We start from the raw sequence: 19,603 nt of genomic DNA, 5'->3' as shown, positions 1-19,603 counted from the left end.
ATTTTTTGTACTTTAGTTAGTTTATTTCATTGTAGTTATTTGTAGATATTGTATTTAATTAATGTATTGATAGTGTAGTGTTAGGTTTAATTGTAGGTAATTGTAGGTATTTTATTTAATTAATTTAATGATAGTATAGTGTTAGGTTTAATTGTAACTTAGGTTAGGATTTATTTTACAGGTAATTTTGTAATTATTTTAACTATTTTAGCTATTAAATAGTTCTTAACTATTTAATAGCTATTGTACCTGGTTAAAATAAATAAAACGTTACCTGTAAAATAAATATTAATCCTAAAATAGCTATAGTATAATTATAATTTATATTGTAGCTATATTAGGATTTATTTTACAGGTAAGTATTTAGCTTTAAATAGGAATAATTTATTTAATAAGAGTTAATTAATTTTGTTAGATTTAAATTATATTTAAGTTAGGGGAGTGTTAGGGTTAGACTTAGCTTTAGGGGTTAATACATTTATTAGAATAGCGGTGAGCTCTGGTCGGCAGATTAGGGGTTAATAATTGAAGTTAGGTGTCGGCGATGTTAGGGAGGGCAGAATAGGGGTTAATACTATTTATTATAGGGTTAGTGAGGCGGGTTAGGGGTTAATAACTTTATTATGATAGCGGTGCGGTCCGCTCGGCAGATTAGGGGTTAATAAGTGTAGGCAGGTGGAGGCAACGTTGTGGGGGGCAGATTAGGGGTTAATAAATATAATATAGGGGTCGGCGGTGTTAGGGGCAGCAGATTAGGGGTACATAAGGATAATGTAAGTAGCGGCGGTTTACGGAGCGGCAGATTAGGGGTTAAAAATAATATGCAGGGGTCAGCGATAGCGGGGGCGGCAGATTAGGGGTTAATAAGTGTAAGGCTAGGGGTGTTTAGACTCGGGGTACATGTTAGGGTGTTAGGTGCAGACGTAGGAAGTGTTTCCCCATAGCAAACAATGGGGCTGCGTTAGGAGCTGAACGCGGCTTTTTTGCAGGTGTTAGGTTTTTTTTCAGCTCAAACAGCCCCATTGTTTCCTATGGGGGAATCGTGCACAAGCACGTTTTTGAGGCTGGCCGCGTCCGTAAGCAACTCTGGTATCGAGAGTTGAAGCTGCATTAAATATGCTCTATGCTCCTTTTTTGGAGCCTAACGCTGACATTATATGGACTCTCAATACCAGAGTTATTTTAAAGGAGCGGCCAGAAAAAAGCCAGCTACACGGGTCGTTACCGACAAAACTCTAAATCTAGCCGCATGAAAATAAAAAAGCCCCCCAAAATAAAAACACCCCCTAAACTAAACTAACAATAGCCCTTAAAAGGGCCTTTTATAAAACATTGCCCTAAGTTAAACAGCTCTTTTACATTTAAAAAATACTAAGTCCCCCTTAACAGTAAAAACCCCTCACCCACCAAACCCCCCAAAATAAAAAAGCCTAACATTAAAAAAAACTAAACTACCCATTGCCCCTAAAAGGGCATTTGCATGGGCATTCAGCTCTTTTACTGCCCAAATAGGTACTCACCATTCCTGAAGTCCAGCGGAGAAGGTCTTCTTCCAGGTGGCTCCACCTATCTTCATCCAGAGCAAAGGCGGCGCAGAGGTTCAAGGCTGACTTCCCTGTTGCACAGATCCTCAGCTGGCAGTCCTCAGTGGCAGTTCTTATGGGCGGTCCTCAGTGGCAGTCTTCAGCGGCGGCGGTCCTCAGCGCTGTGGAGGCTCCTCTTCATTTGATCCTCCGTCGCACACTGAAGATAGAATGCAAGGTACCCCATATTTATTGGGGTACCTTGCATTCCTATTGGATATAATTTTGAAATCAGCCAATAAGATGAGAGCTACTGAAATCTAATTGGATGATTCGAACAGCCAATAGGCTTTCAGTAGCTCTAATCCTATTGGCTGATTTCAAAATTTCAGCCAATAGGAATGCAAGGTTCCCCAAATTGAATGCGGTACCTTGCATTCAATCTTCAGTATACAATGGACATTGGATGAAGAGGAACCTTCAAGCCACAGAGGAACGGCACTGCCACAGAGAACTGCCGCCATTGAGGACCACCACTGAGGATCCACGCAACTGGGAAGATAGCTTTGCACTTTCGCTACACTCCGCCTTTGTTCAGGATGAAGATAGAAGATGATGGAGCCACCTGGCAGAAGACCTTCCCCGCCGGACTTCAGGAATGGTGAGTACATATTTGGGGCTTAGTCTTAGGCTTTTTATTATTTTTTGGGGTGGCTTTTGTTTTTTAGATTAGGGTTTTTTGGGATGGAAAAGAGCTGATTGCCCTTTTAAGGGCATTAAAAGAGCTGAATGCCCTTAAAAGGGCAATGTCCATACAAATGCCTCTTTAGGGGCAATGGGTAGCTTAGAATTTTTTAGAGCTGGCTTTTTTATTTTGGGGAGTTGGTTGGGTGGGGGGATACTTTTATGGGGGGACTTAGTAATTTTCTTAAGGTAAAAGAGCTGTTTAACTTAGGGCAATGCCATACAAAATGCCCTTTTAAGGGCTATTGGTAGTTTATTGTAGGTTAGGGGGTGTTTTTATTTGGGGGGACTTTTTTATTTTTATAGGGCTATTAGATTAGGTGTAATTATTTTTATTTTTAAAAATGTCGTTTATTATTTTTGTAAGCTTAGATTTTTTTTTTTCTCGTAATTTAATGTTTATTATTTTTCGTAATTTTAGATTTTAAATTTTTTAGGGAAAATGGGTAGTTTAGGTTTTTTTAGTGTTAGTTTTTTTTTTATTTTGGGGGGTTTGGTGGGTGAGGGGTTTTACTGTTAGGGGATAATTGGTAATTTGTTTAGGTTAAAGGGCTGTATAACTTAGAGCAATGCCCTAAAAAGCCCCTTTAAGGGCTACTGGTAGTTTAGTATTAAATTTGGGGGAGTTATTTTGGGGGATTTTTATAGGGGTATTAGTTTAGGTTTACATTTTTTATTTTGGATAGCTTTGTTTATTTTTTTCTGTAATTTTACAATTTTTATTTTCTGTAATTTGTGCTTTGGGGTTTGTAGTTTTTTTTTTTTTTAAATAGACTGCCCTCTGGGCAGACTTATCACCTATTCAAAAAGAAATACTTTTCCACAATATGTACTATAAATTTCTTAGTTCCATAAATAAAAAATTACACTTTTGAGGCTCATGTACAGCTAGATTACGAGTTTTGTGGTACAGCTATTAACGCTGAAAAATTGGCCATTACGCTGGAATAGCCAGTAACGCATATTGCGAGTTGCGGAGGTATAGCTATACCACAAGCATTTTAGCCTGTAACAAAACGTCCATTCCGCACTCAAAAAAATGACGTCTGAGTGTGGGATTTTACATAGTGCCATATTACAGGTTGTGCGGTCCGGCTAAAATGTTTGCGTTACAGCCTATACCAACATGATCAATTCCGCCATCTGAGACCAGTAGTTATGGATTTTGCAAAACAAAAATGTTTCACAAAACTCATAACTAAAATGTTACAAAGTACACTATCACGATAAACTAACTATTAACCCCTAAACTGCAACCCTCCCACATCGCAAACAATATATTAAACCTATTAACCACTAATCTGCTGTCCACCCACATTAAATAAACCCATTAACCTCTACTCCGCTGCTCCCTGACATTGCTGACACTAAATATAATTATTAACCCCTATTCCACCACTCCCTGTCATCGCCGTCACTAATAAAAGTTATTAACCCCTAATCCACCACCCCCGTCATAGCCGACACCTAAATAAACCTATTGACCCCTAAACTGCCGGTGCCAAAATTGGCAACACTATAATAAAGTATTAACCCCTAAACCTCCAGCCCCCACATCGTAACTACTAAACTAAACCTATTAACCCCTAAACCTAACACCCCCTAACTTTAAATTAAAATATAACTATCTTAAAATAAATAAAAACTTACCTGCAAAATAAAAAAAACTAAGTTTAAACTATAAATTAACCTTACATACATTTTCTAATAAAATAAAAAAACTACCAATTAATAAATCTAAATTACACGTTTAAAAAAACCAAACACTAAGAAAAAATCTAAAATTACAAAAAATAAACAAAATTATCAAACATAAAAACAATTACACCTAATCTAATATCCCTATAAAAATAAAAAAATAAAATAAAATAAAACACTCCCTATCCTACAATAAACTATCAATAGCCCATAGGATTTCAGTAGCTCTCATCCTATTGGCTGTTTTGAACAGCCAATACTATAGGATTTCAGAAGCTATCATCCAGGCTATTGGCTAATTTGAATTTGAAGAAACAAATCAGCCAATAGGAATGCAAGGTACGGCATTTTGAAATGGCTACCTTGCATTCAACTTCAGTGTACGGCAGTGACTGTATGAAGAGGACGCTCCGTGTCTTCGCCGTCCAGAATAGCTCCATTCCACGCCACCGGGATGAAGATAGAAGACGTCCCCGAGATGGAAGAAGATGTCGCGCCTGGATGAAGATGGATATCTGGACTTCAGGAACTGTGAGTAGAATTTATGGGGTTAGTGTTAGGTTTTTTTTAGTTTTTTTTGGGTGGGTTTTTTATTTTTAGATTCGGGTTTTGGGCAGGTTAAAAGAGCTGAATGCCCTTTAAAGGGCAATGCCCATACAAATACCCCTTCAGGGGCAATGGATAGCTAAGGATTTTTTAGAGTTAGGTTTATTTATTTTGGGGGGTTGGTTTGGTGGGGGGTTTACTTTTAGGGGGACTTGGTAATTTTTTAAGGTAAAAGAACTGTATAACTTAGGGCAATGCCCTACAAAAGGCCATTTTAAGGGCTATTGGTAGTTTATTGTAGGTTAGGGGGTGTTTTTATTTTGGGGGACTTTTTTCATTTTTATAGGAAAATTACATTAGGTGTAATTGTTTTTATTTTTAAAAATGTTGTTTCTTATTTTTTGTAAGCTTAGATTTTTTTTATTTTTTCGTAATTAAGTGTTTATTATTTTTGTAATTTTCTATTTTTTTATTTTTTTATTAGTGTTAGGTATTTTTAAATTTGTAATTTACATTTTTTAATTGGTAGTTTTTTATTTTATTAGAATATTTAAGTTAGGTTGATTTATAGTTTAAACTTAGTTTTTTTAATTTCACAGGTAAGTTTTTATTTATTTTAAGTAATATTTTAATTTAAATTTAGGGGGGTGTTAGGTTTAGGGGTTAATAGTTTAATTTAGAGTTTTGCAATGTGGGGGGGGGTGGCGTTTAGGAGTTAATAGGTTTAGTTTAGTAGTTACGATGTGGGGGGCTGGAGGTTTAGGGGTTAATACTTTATTATAGTATTGCCGATGTGGGGGGCTGGTGGTTTAGGGGTTAATAACTTCTTTTAGTATCAGTGATGTCGGGGAGCGGTGGATAAGGGGTTAATACTTTTTATTAGTGTTGGAGATGTAGGAGAGTGGCAGAATAGGGGTTCATGATTTTTATTCATGTCTGCGATGTCGCGGATCGGCGGAATAGGGATTAATGATTTTTTATTCATGTCGGGGAGCGGAGGAATAGGGGTTAATGATTTTTATTCGTGTTGACGATGTCGGGGAATGGCAGAATAGGGGTTAATAATTTTAGTGTCGGCAATATTGGGGAGCGGCGGAATAGGGTTAATGATTTTTATTAGTGTCGGCGATGTTGAGGAGTGGCGGAATAGGGGTTAATAACTTTTATTAGTGTCAGTGATGTTGGGGAGATTAATTATTAGTTTTGGAGATGTCGGGAAGCGGCAGAATAGGGGTTAATAATTTTAGTTTCTGCGATGTTGGGGAGCGTCAGAATAGGGGTTAATGACTTTTATTGGTGTCTGTGATGTCATTGAGCGGCAAAATAGGGGTTAATGATTTTTATTAGTTTTGGAGATGTTGGGGAGCAGCAGAATAGGGGTTAATGATTTTTATTAGTGTTGGGGAGTGGCGGAATAAGGGTTAATGATTTTTATTCTTGTCGGTGATGTCGGGGAGTAGCAGAATAGGGGTTAATGATTTTTATTCATGTCGGCGATGCCGGGGAGCTGCGGAATAGGGGTTAATAACTTTTATTAGTGTCAGTGATGTTGGCGAGTGGCGGAATAGGGATTAATGATTTTTCATAGTGTCAGTGATGTCGGGGAGCGGCGGAATAGGGGTTAATGATTTGTATTAGTGTCAGCGATTTTGGGGAACGGCGGAATAGGGGTTAATGATTTTTTGGTGTCGGCGATGTCGAGGAGCGGTGGAGTAGGGTTTAACAATTTTTATTAGTGTCGGGGAATGACAGAATAGGGTTTAATAATTTTTATTAGTGTTGGCGATGTCGGGGAGTGGTGGAATAGGGGTTAATAACTTTTAATAGTGCCGGTGATGTCGGGGAGCGGTGGAATAGGAGTTAATAATTTTTATTAGTGTCGACGTTGTCGGGGAGCGGCGGAATAGAGGTTAATCATTTTTATTAGTGTCGCCAATGTCGGGGAGGGGCAGAATAGGGGTTAATAACTTTTATTAGTGTCGGCGATGTCAGGGAGCTGCAGAATAGGGATTAATAACTTTTATTAGTGTCGGCGATATCGGGGAGAGGCAGAATAGGGGTTAATAATTTGTATTAGTGTCGGCGATGTCGGGGAGAGGCGGAATAGGGGTTAATAACTTTTATTAGTGTCGGCAATGTCGGTGGCGGCGGATTAGGGGTGTTTAGACCAGGGGGTTTATGTTAAGGTGTTAGATTTAAACTTAACTTTCTTTTCCCCAAAGACATCAATGGGATTGCGTTTCTGCAATCTCAATGCCGCGATTGCAGGTGTTTGTTTTTTTTCTAACACTCTCTCCCCATTGATGTCTATGGAGGAAAGCGTGCACAAGCACGTAAACTCAGCCCTTGGCTTTTGTGTAGTATGAAGCTTAACGCACCATACCGCAAAGCACAAGGAGATTTTTTAGTAACCTGTAATGGCAGCTCTATGGGGAGTGCAGGATCGCTCATTTTATTGCTTTCCTTAATGAAGTTACATAGAGCTTTACAGAAGCAAACAACATATCAAGAAAACACCATTAAAGCTCTTACTTATAAAGTTAAACTCTGTGAGGATTTGCAAGATTTAAAGGGACAGTCTAGATTATAATTTTTATTGTTTTAAAAGATATATAATCCTTTTATTATTCATTCCCAAGTTGTGCATAACCAACAGTTATTTTTCATACACTTTTTACCTCTGTGATTACCTTGTTTCTAAGCTTCTTCTGACAGCCCCCTTATCACATGACTTTGTATTTATTTTCTATTGACTTGCATTTAGTACTGTGTTGTGCTAAATCTTAAATAACTCCTCGGGCGTTAACACAATGTTATCTATATGGCCCACATGAACTAGCAGTCTCCTGATGTGAAAAGCAAATACAAAAGCATGTTTTAAGAGGCTGTCTATAGTGGCTTAAAACAGGCAGAAGTTTGGGTATGTTTGTATGTGGGTTGGGAACATATAAGAGAAGGTCGTCTGCGTAAAGAGATAAGTGTATAGTTTGTTTATGCAGTTTTAAGTCTTCGCTATGTTGTCGGATATAGCAGGCTAAGGGCTCTATCGCCAAATTAAAGAGTAATGGGAACAAGGGACTTTCCTGTCTAGTACCCCATTGCAAAAGGAATGAGGGAGAAGTATGACCATTAATAATTAAGGAGGTAGAGGGTGATCTGTATAGTTGTTGGAGTGAATTTAAGAAATTCCCAGATATTACCAAAGGTGGACATGGAGGTATACAAATTATTCCATTCTATTCTATCAAATGCTTTCCCTGTGTCTATTGAGAGAAGGCAAGCATCTGTGTGAGATTCATTGGAGTCTGATTGTTGTGTGCTGTTATAATAAGTAATGACAGCTAGGGTTTTTCTGATATTGACTACTGAGGAGCAGTATTTTATGAATCTGGTTTGGTCCGGGTGTATTAGGTCTGGCAACAATCCAGCCAGTCTGTCCGCCAGAACTTTTGCAAATAATTTGTAATCGCTGTTGAGTAGCGAGTCCGGTCTATATGAAGAGGTAAGCATAGGATCTCTATACGGTTTTGGAAGAATACAGATATGTGCGTCTGTGAATCTTGTGTCTGGAGTTGACTGTCCTGACAGGTAATTGGAGTAAGTGAGGGCTAGTGTTGGAGATATGTCTGTGCTAAAGATTTTATAGTACTTGATAGGGAGGGAGTCCGTACCCGTGGCTTTCCCTATTTTAGAGTTACTGGTGGCTCGGAGGACTTCTTGAGTATGAATGGGGGAGTTGAGATTATTACATTGGACGTCAGTCAGCTGAGGTACTTTGACACCGCTCCAAAATGTGTGTTTGTCTGAGTCTTTAACTTGTTGTTTGGTGTATAGAGTTTTGTAGTAAGTAATACATTCCTTCATTATGTCATGAGTGTCAGTACTAAGTTGCGTTCCGGCCTTAATCACAATGATAATAGATTTTGGTGTATGTATTCTAACCAGGTTGGCAAGTAGTTTTCCAGCTTTATTTCCATGACGGTAGTATCTACCCTGTCTGTGCAAATTAAATGTATTGTTGATAATTTGTAAACATGTCAGTGGTCTTCTGTCAGTACTGCTTGACTTGGTGCAGGAATATAAATTTGTGTGTCCGTTATTTACAGCCTAAATATTCCTAGTGAGAGGAGCTAGACAATATTGTGCCTATTGATAAAGGTGCATGTGAAGTACTCAGCCTGTAAATTACTGGGTTCTGGGACCTGTCTTTCCCCTCCATGTGGTGTTTGCTTTGCTTGCAAGGTTCAAGGTGAGGTGTTTGCCTTTTCATGGAGGTCTCGGATGGCGTTGTGGTTAATATCTAGCAGCCGGATCACTTCCAGTAATCCGTAATTGAAGACATACTAGCTTCTGGTTGTCGCACCCTTAAGCATAGATGGAGCAGCCTTTCCAAAATGGTGTCTGAATATGGGCTTCCCAGGCCAAAAAAAAAACCTGAATCCTTTTAGCTCTGAATTTGTCTATTAATTAAACTGAGACCAGATCAATAAACACACTTAGTTTATTAAAAGAAGTATTAGAAATAATAAGCAATATTTGAATAAAGCAAATCAATAAACATACATCATTACAATGATTTAATGATTGTCAGGTTAAAATTAATTAAAACAGTCACTAAATTATTTTATTTGCAGTAGCTTGCATGTATAAAAAAGAAACAGAAATGTTTGTTATTTAGATTCTCAGCATAGCTGGCAAGAATCAGGTAAACTAATATTCATGGCAAACCATAAAAAAATAATATTACCAGATTTCTGATTGACCCAGTGTTATTGTCGACAGATTAGACCAGGTTCACAGGAATTACCTAACAAAAAAAAATTGTGACTATAAAGGGCAAACCAAAATTGATCAACTCACCTGATTCAAAAAGAAAACTTTGAATACACAGTATATAAAGAGCATAAATAGGTTTAGGTTAAATGTAGAAAGTCTCTATACTTTAATAACCCATGAGAGTGATATGGGGCTGTGAGATCTGTAATGTATTTAAGTTCTCTTCACAATGATTCAAAAATGATGTTTGTTCTGCGATTGCTTGAAATTATTTTGTACTATAAAAAATTTCTTTTTCATGGCTGTTTTTTTTAAGCCGACGCAGGGAATGGCTATGGGTTCCATTGTTGCTCCTAATTATGCCAATATTTTTATGAATGCGTTTAAGGAAATATTTGTCTTTGGATATATAGATGTTTATTCAAAATTTGAGCAATTTGGTGGTGCTATATTGCTGACATTCTTGACATATGGTTAGGTGACCTTGGGACCCTGTTATATTTTTGTTGCAGATTTAAATGTGATAAATAGATTAAATGCATAGATAGATTAGGTTTAAATCAAGTTAAATTGAGTTGCAGTGAGGAAAAAATATATATAAACAAGATAATGTCCTAAAGACAAATATTAATAGAAAGGACACTGACCGCAGCAGTATCTCACAATTTAATAGTGCACATTTCCTTCCCTTACTTACGGCTAGATTACGGGTTTTTCGTTTTGAGCTGTGCAGTGCTAACGAGCAGTTTATGCTCACCGTTCACTTACAGACAGCGCTGGTATTACGGGTTTTTACAACCCAGACAAGAAGTGAGCATTGAGCAAAATTCTGCTCCTTACCGCACGCCAATACCAGCGCTGCTTACGTTAGCGGTGAGCTGGTGTAACGTGCTTGTGCACGATTTCCCCATAGGAATCAACGGGGAGAGCCGGCTGAAAAAAAGTCTAACACCTGCAAAAAAGCAGTGTAAAGCTCCTTAACGCAGCCCAATTGATTCCTATGGGGAAATCAAATTTATGTCTACACCTAACACCCTAACATGAACCCGCGTCTAAACACCCCTAATCTTACACTTATTAACCCCTAATCTGCCGTCCCAACATCGCAGACACCTACATTATAATTATTAATCCCTAATCTGCTGCTCCGGACACCGCCGCCACCTACATTATACTTATGGACCCCTAATCTCCTACCCCAAACATCGCCGACACCTATATTATATTTATTAACCCCTAATCTGCTGCCCCCTATGTTGCCGCCACCTACCTACATTTATTAACACCTAATCTGCTGCCCCCAACATCGCTGCCACTATAATAAACATATTAACCCTTAAGCCGCTGCACTTCTGCCTCACAAACATTAGTTAAAGATGATAAACCCCTAATCTGCTGGCCCTAACATCGCCGCCACCTACCTACATTTATTAACCCCTAATCTGCTGCCCCCAACGTCGCTGACACTATATTAAAGTTATTAACCCCTAAACCTAAGTCTAACCCTAAACCTAACACCCCCTAACTTAAATATAATTAAAAGAAATCTAAATAAAATTACTATAATTAACTAAATTATTACTATTTAAAACTAAATACTTACCTGTAAAATAAACCCTGAGATAGCTACAATATAACTAATAGTTACATTGTAGCTAGCTTAGGGTTTATTTTTATTTTACAGGCAAGTTTGTATTTATTTTAACTAGGTACAATAGTTATTAAATAGTTATTAACTATTTAATAACTACCTAGAAAAAATAAATACAAATTTACCTGTAAAATAAAACCTAACCTAAGTTACAATTACACCGAACACTAAACTATAATTAAATTATTTCCCTAAATTAAATACAATTAAATACAATTAAATACAATTATCTAAAGTACAAAAAAACCCACTAAATTACTGAAAATAATAAACAAATTACAAGATTTTTAAATTAATTACAACTAATCTAATCCCCCTAACAAAATAAATAAGCCCCCCCCCCCAAATAAAAAACCCTACCCTAAACTAAATTTCAAATAGCCCTTAAAAGGGCCTTTTGCGGGGGATTGCCCCAAAGTAATTAGCTCTTTTACTTGTAAAAAAATTACAATCCCTCCCAACATTAAAACCCACCACCCACACAACCAACCATACTCTAAAACCCACCCAATACCCCCTTAAAAAACCTAACACTAACCCTTTGAAGATCACCTTACCGGGAGAAGTCTTCACCCAACCGGGCCAAAGTCCTCAATGAAGCCGGGAGAAGTCTTCATCCAAGCTGGGCGAAGTTATCCTCCAGACGGGCAGAAGTCTTCATCCAGATGGCATCTTCTATCTTCATCCATCCGGCGCAGAGCGGGTCCATCTTCAAGACATCCAAAACAGAGCATCCTCTTCAATTGACGGCTAACACAGAATGAAGGTACCTTTAAGTGACGTCATCCAAGATGGCGTCCCTTCAATTCCGATTGGCTGATAGAATTCTATCAGCCAATCAGAATTAAGGTATAAAAAATCCTATTGGCTGATGCAATCAGCCAATAGGATTGAAGTTCAATTCTATTGGCTGATACAATCAGCCAATAGTATACTAGCTCAATCCTATTGGCTGATTGGATCAGCCAATAGAATTGGACTTCAATCCGATTGACTGATTGCATCAGCCAATAGGATTTTTTCTACCTTAATTCTGATTGGCTGATAGAATTCTATCAGCCAATCGGAATTGAAGGGACGCCATCTTGGATGACGTCACTTAAAGGTAACTTCGTTCTGTGTTAGCCGTCGATTGAAGAGGATGACAAAATATTTAAAAATATTGTATTTGTTTATTATTTTCTGTAATTTAGTGGGGGTTTTTTGTACTTTAGATAATTTTATTTAATTGTATTTAATTGTTGTTAAATTAGTTAATTTATTTAATTATAGTGTAGTGTTAGGTGTAATTGTAACTTAGGTTAGGTTTTATTTTACAGGTACTTTTGTATTTATTTTAGCTAGGTAGTTATTAAATAGTTAATAACTATTTAATAACTATTATACCTAGTTAAAATAAATACAAACTTACCTGTAAAATAAAAATAAACCATAAGCTAGATACAATGTAACTATTAGTTATATTGTAGCTAGCTTAGGGTTTATTTTATAGGTAGGTATTTAGTTTTAAATAGGAATTATTTAGTTAATGATAGGAATTTTATTTTGATTTATTAAATTACATTTAAGTTAGGGGTTAGGGTTAGACTTATAGTTAGGAGTTAACAACTTTAGTATAGTGGCGGCGACATTGGGGGCGGCAGATTAGGGGTTAATAAATGTAGGTAGGTGTCAGCGGTGTTAGGGACGGCAGATTAGGGGTTAATAATATTCAACTAATGTTTGCAAGGCGGGAGTGCGGCGGTTTAGGGGTTAATATATTTTGACACCCTGCACCTTCTGCGATAGCACCCCTTTGAAGAAGTGGCGGACCGATTCTCAATTTCTGAGTCTCAATTTCGGTTTGTCAGACCTCGAGTGTTTACCATATCTCGTTGACAAAATATGCCTTATCATGTACAATGTAGATTATTTAAAGTATTGTAGATATCTTAAAAGGGATATATTGTTGCTTGCTATTATTTCAAACATAAATATATATTTAAATACCAGGACCACTTCGCCGGCTTGGATGAAGACATCTCCCGGCTTCGCTGAGGACTTCGGCCCGGTTGGGTGAAGACGTCTCCCGGTAAAGTGATCTTCAGGGGGTTAGTGTTAGGTTTTTTTAAGCGTGGATTGGAGAGGTTTTAGAGTAGGGTTGGTTGTGTGGGTGGTGGGTTTTAAAGTTGGGGGGGGGATTGTAATTTTTTTTCAGGTAAAAGAGCTGATTACTTTGAGGCAATGCCCCGCAAAAGGCCCTTTTAAAGGGACAGTATACACTCATTTTCATATAACTGCATGTAATAGACACTACTATAAAGAATAAGATGCACAGATACTGATATAAAAATAGAGTATAAAACTGTTTAAAAACGTACTTAGAAGCTTTCAGTTTAGCTCTGTTGAAAAGGCACCTGGAAAGCCCACTGAAGTGGCAAATAAGACACTTCCCCCTCCCCCTTCTTTTGCATATGAAAAGACCCTTTATACAAACAGGAGCAAGCTGGAGAAGGTAGCTTTGGGGCTTGGTTAGGAGTCTGAAAATCAGAGCAATGTTATTTAAAAATAAGCAAATTATACATTTTTTAAAAAAAACAAACTTTATGGGCTTTATAAATAGATCATCTACAAAACATTTATGCAAAGAAAAAATGAGTGTATAATGGCCCTTTAAGGGCTATTTGTAATTTAGTGTAGGGTAGGGCTATTTTTTTTTTTGGGGGGGGGGGCTTTTTATTTTGATAGGGGGATTAGATTAGGTGTAATTAGTTTAAAAATCTTGTCATTTTCTGTAATTTAGTGGGGGGTTTTTTATACTTAAGATAATTTTTTTTTAATTGTAATTAATTGTATTTAATGTAGGTAATTAATTTAATTGTAGTGTAGTGTTAGGTGTAATTGTAACTTAGGTTAGGTTTTATTTTACAGGTAAATTTGTCTTTATTTTAACTAGGTAGTTATTAAATAGTTAATAACTATTTAATAACTTTTTTTACATAGTTAAAATAAATACAAAGTTGCCTGTAAAATAAAAATAAACCCTAAGCTAGCTACAATGTAACTATTAGTTATATTGTAGCTAGCTTATGGTTTATTTTCTAGGTAAGTATTTAGTTTTAAATAGGAATAATTTAGTTAATTGTAGTAATTTTATTTAGATTTATTTAAATTATATTTAAGTTAGGGGGTCTTAGGGTTAGACTTAGGTTTAGGGGTTAATAACTTTATTATAGTGGCAGCGATGTTGGGGGCGGCAGATTAGGGATTAATAAATGTAGGTAGGTGGCAGCGATGTTAGGGCCGGCAAATTAGGGGTTAATAATATTTAAATAGTGTTTGCGATGCAGGAGTGTGGTGGTTTAGGGGTTAATATATTTATTATAGTGGCGGCGATGTCTGGTTTGGCAGATTAAGGGTTAAAATATTTATTTTAGTGTTTGCAATGTGGGGGGGCCTCGGTTTAGGGGTTAATAGGTAGTTTATGGGTGTTAGTGTACTTTTTAGCACTTTAGTTAAGAGTTTTATGCTATGGCGTTGTAGTGTAAAACTCTTATCTACTGACTTTTAAATGCAGTACCAGGCTTAACAGGAGAGGGTTTACTGCTCACTTTTAGTCAGACTCATAATACCGGCGCTATGCAAGTTCCATTGAAAATATAGGATATGCAATTGACGTAAGTGGATTTGTGGTATTTCTGAGTCTGGCCAAAAAAATGAGCGGTACACCTGTACCTTCAAGACTTGTAATACCAGCGGGAATTAAAAAGCAGCGTTAGTACCTCTTAACGCTGCTTTTTAAGGCTAACGCACAACTCGGAATCTAGGCCTATGTTTGTTTCAAATAATAGAAAGCATCTTTAAATACCTTTTACTATATACATACTTTAAACAATATGCATTGTACATGACTATGCATATAATTTAAATATTGACCCCTAAACTGTCATAACTTAAAACTAACTGTAAAAGCTAATGCCCTACACATAAATATTCAACATTTAAAATGATGCATTTTTATGTAGAATGCATATTGGTTAAATATTTGCATATAAATTAAAATGTAATTAATGTTGTTTGTTGTGTTTATTATATGTTATTAAAGACAGTATCATTAACATTATATTTTTATATAACTGCATGTCTGTTATGTTAAAATACAATTTAGTGGGGGCGGAGCCTATAGCTGTCGCGGCAGGACGTGCTTTTGGAGAGCTCTTGGAGTGATAAAATCTAAAAGGCTATTTTCCACATCTAACTCAATATTTTTTTTATGGTTTCAAGTTGCCCAGACTGGGGAGACTCTGTAACAGCTTGGAAGATCATAATATAAAACCGGACCTGCCTATTTTCTTCAGCTTAACTACACAAAGTTGGGCCACGAGGCATACACTGAGTGCCTGATTTCCTGTGTTGTTGGGGCTGCCCGCATATTTAACCCCCCCCCCCCAGAGTTTTTGACTCTGGGTTAATAAACCAGATTTGTAACGCTGGTCATATACCTGCCTAATTGGACAATGGAAGAATTCCAGTGCGCAATTCAGCAGATCTTTCTGGACTTTGAGCTAAAATTTTGTGCTATGCTAGATGAGGCTTTTCAACCCCAGCATGCCCCTAGCTATGGTAAAGAAGAGAGCATCGGTTATATACCTCCAATGTTGGTTGTGGAGGATTGCCCTGCTTTGACCATGGAACAGAGAGCCCCTGACATGGTGCCAACTACGGAACAACAAGATCCACATGGCCAGGGTTCTGTTCTTACATGCGTTCCTAGGCATCGGAAGGACACAGAGCATGCTTCACCCTTGACTGTGGCAAAACAAACAGGAGATTCCCTCCTGAGTACTCCTGTAGATCGTCGAAACAAGAGGCTACCTTACTTACCTTCAACGGATGCTTCTCTAGAAACACAGGCCCCAACCGAGAGCGCAAGTCATGGCTGCAGTGGTATAAAGTCCGACCTAGTAGCGGCTATCTTAGACGCCAAGCTCCTTCCTACACCTAACATCGCTAAGGCAGATACCCCTCTGGATCTCGGTATCGAGATATTAAGAAGCAACGAAACGTACCTCTCACCCTGTTCTCACGCTTCAGGACTCAGCCGAGTGCTCCGGGATGGAAGAGATTTACTGTTCCTGAGGTCCGGAGTGGGGTGAATATGGTGACACGCTCTTTATTTTACACTGCGATCGTGCATGCTAGCTGCACCTCAACATGCGGCATTAACTCCTAAATTGAGTGCAATTTATGATACCTCTATGTTTGTTATTGAACAGTGGAACTTTAGCAAGTGGTATCGTTCAGCAACCGATCACAGTTAGACTTCTGAGAACTGCACTAAAGAGCTATCAAGTTTAAGATTGCTTTGCTTATTACTGTTAATTTTTTGTATTTCATGCTTTATGATAGTATCTAATCTGGATGGTTGGGGTCATGTTGGGATTGCATTGGTTCATTTTGTTTCCATGTTTTATTTTTCATATTCTAGGTTCATTGAGGTCAACATTCCTGAGTAACGCTGGGGCTAGAGTACTGGCGAGAGAATCACACCTAAGCCTATTAGGAGCAGGATTGTATGTGTATATGTTTAGCCTCAAGCTATGAGGGTCAGTATCATGTTTTCACAGATTCAATACCACAGAAACATTGTTTCACAGATATCTAAATATGATTGGTGTGTATGAGATCCGCTGCCTAAATATGGTTAATGTCTACTTCACATTAGGGGATAAATGTTCCACTACTTACCATAATTAAAGATAGGAGTGAGTGCCTTTGACCCTACGCTAGTAGAATATCAGGGTATGTATACACTATACTTATTGCATGGAGGCTTACTAATTGGCCTATGAAACATTTATTAAAGCTTATTGGTGAAGGCCTACAAGTTTCCCCATGCCAGTCCAGCTTATCAATATGCTAGTTCCAATTTGTGAGACTTTTAACACTAGTATACCCCCAGACGCACCAAAATGTTATAGTTGTGTATAGACTAGAAGGAGGCCACTTGCTTGAAATACCACTCTTATTTAATCAATAGAGGGACTATTATTTTTTATATTATTTTTTTATGTTATTTTTTATTTATTACAACTTTATACTTTGAGAACTCACATAAACCCCCTAGTTAGACTGGTAGTCCCCTTATATTAGAGAACATCGTAGCCTCATACACTAGTGCCAGACTATACAGATTTTAATTGCAATGTTAGATAAAAGCTGTACCTCAACTCACCACAAGGCAGACTCAGGGATCTATGTAACCTAGATATGATCTCTTGTTGCATTGGAATATAGTGGGCTCTAAGATAGATTAAGTTACCCTATACTTTTGTCTGTATATAGCCATATTCATAGTTGATGTGCTTTATATATCCATTTACAGGTACTGTTGTAAGGTCCAAAAGTGGCCTCATGCTAATATTACCCTCCTACTATAAACTATCTTAGCTATGTTGGAGGCCCATGAGCGATCTCATTTGTTATATGGAGGTAGTAAAATAGAGGGTTCGAGACTGTTATGTTCTATGTTGCACATAAGGTATTAAATGAACAGCAGCCGGTAGTATTGTATTATATAGTTCACCACAAGTAACTACTAATATGGAAATTACTGATTGTACTATTCTCGTACTTTTATTTACTTTTCTTCCCTTTATCAAACATACCTGTATGTATATGCATTTTTCACCCTCAATAAAAAATAAATGTAAAAAAAAAAAAAAATACAATTTAGTGCTACTGACTAGGGATGGGTGAGTGTTTCTAAAAATTCAAAATTTAAAACTAATTTTGATACATTTGATCATTCAAATCGAATTTTGAATGTTTATTTAGCATTCTAAAATTCTATTTTTCAATTTTCATTTTCAGATTTTTCAATAACATTCAAAAATATGTGTTAGAATAATAGAATGTGTCACTGTGTATTTTATCACTTTCAATTTCGAAATGAAACATTTTAATTTGATTTCAATTTCAAAATAGTATTTCTACACCCTGTTCCAAATTATTATGCCAATGATATCTTTCTCATTTACCTAAATAATTGATGTAAACAACAGCCAGCATAATTCTCATGTTATCAACTATGAAGAGTACAATTCAAATTTTATTGAACAAACCTCCTAATGATAACAGAATTTTTTTTCAAAATAAAAAACTTACAATGCACTCTTCCAAATTATTATGCACAGTAAGTTTCAAAACACTTTATAGGTTGTAAAGAACTGAAAATTGTCATTTGTTGTGTTTGCAGCATATTTACTGAAATCGAAAGCTATTTCAATCAAACGTTAAACAAGATTTTAACTTTTTAAACTTTTTAACAGGTCACATTGCATTTTAACATAGGACCCCTTATTTGATAGCAGCTTCAGAAGTCTTGCATCCACTGAACTTGTGAGTTTTTGGACAGTTTCTGCTTGAATTTGTTTGCAAGATGTTAGAACAGCCTCCCAGAGCTGCTGTTTGGATGTAAACTGCTTCCCACCTTCATAGATCTTTTGCTTGAGGATGCTCCAAAGGTTCTCAATAGGATTGAGGTCAGGGGAGGATGGAGGCCACACCATGACTTTCTCTCCTTTTATCCCCATAGCAGCCATTGATGCAGAGGTATTCTTTGCAGCATGATATGGTGCATTGTCATGCATGAAGATGATTTTATTATGGAAAGCATAGTTCTTCCTTCTGTACCAGGGAAGGAAAGGGTCAGTCAGGAACTCCACATACTTTGTGGAGGTCATCTTTACACCTTTAGGGACCCTAAAGGGGCCGACCAACTCTCTTCCCATGATTCCAGCCCAAAACATGACTCCCCCCCCGCCTTGCTGACGTCGCAGCCTTGTTGGAACAGGGTGGCCGTCCACCAACCATCCACTACTCCATCCATCTGGACCATCCAGGGTTGCACGGCACTCATCATTGAACAGGACTGTTTGAAAATCAGTCTTCATGTATTTTTCTGCCCAATGCAGCCGTTTCTGCTTGTGAGCATTGGTTAGTGGTGGCCGAATTGAAGGTTTATGCACAGTTGCAAGACTCTGGAGGACTCTACACCTTGATGTCCGTGGGACTCCAGAGGCACCAGCAGCTTCAAATATCTGTTTGCTGCTATGTAATTGTATTTTAGCCTCTGCTCTCTTGATCCGATGCATGGATCTGGCAGAAATCTTCCTCAATGTGCCTTTATCTGCACAAACCCGTCTGTGCTCTGAATCAGCCACAAATCCATGAGTTAAACTGAAAAAAAAATATTTGAATCTGAAAAAAATCACAAAGAGAAAGGGCGCCTCCTAGTGCAACTCTGTGGAAATACAGATGGAAACAAATCTGGTAGGTGGTATAATACTCACAAAATGAGCAGCACCCATGTGCTAATTGATGCAGGCTGGGGAATTACAGTGACCCAGCTACACTGATCCTGCGACAGGCTGGTGGTTCCAGGTAATTCAATGAAAACGCTCAGGCTTCCAAATCATGAATAAAAGGAAATTTATTAAAAGTAAGGATGTACACAGTACACCTTAATCAAAGTAAAAACTAATGTTTGTTTAAAATACACAGTTGCAACGCGTTTCTCAGCCAGACTGGCTGTTTCATCAGGCATCTGGCTGAGAAATGTGTTGCAACTGTGTATTTTAAACAAATATTTGTTTTTACTTTGATAAAATCCATGCTGGAACAG

Source organism: Bombina bombina, chromosome 4 (assembly GCF_027579735.1).
Source record: "Bombina bombina isolate aBomBom1 chromosome 4, aBomBom1.pri, whole genome shotgun sequence".
NCBI lineage: Eukaryota > Metazoa > Chordata > Amphibia > Anura > Bombinatoridae > Bombina > Bombina bombina.
This window is presented reverse-complemented; position numbering follows the sequence as displayed.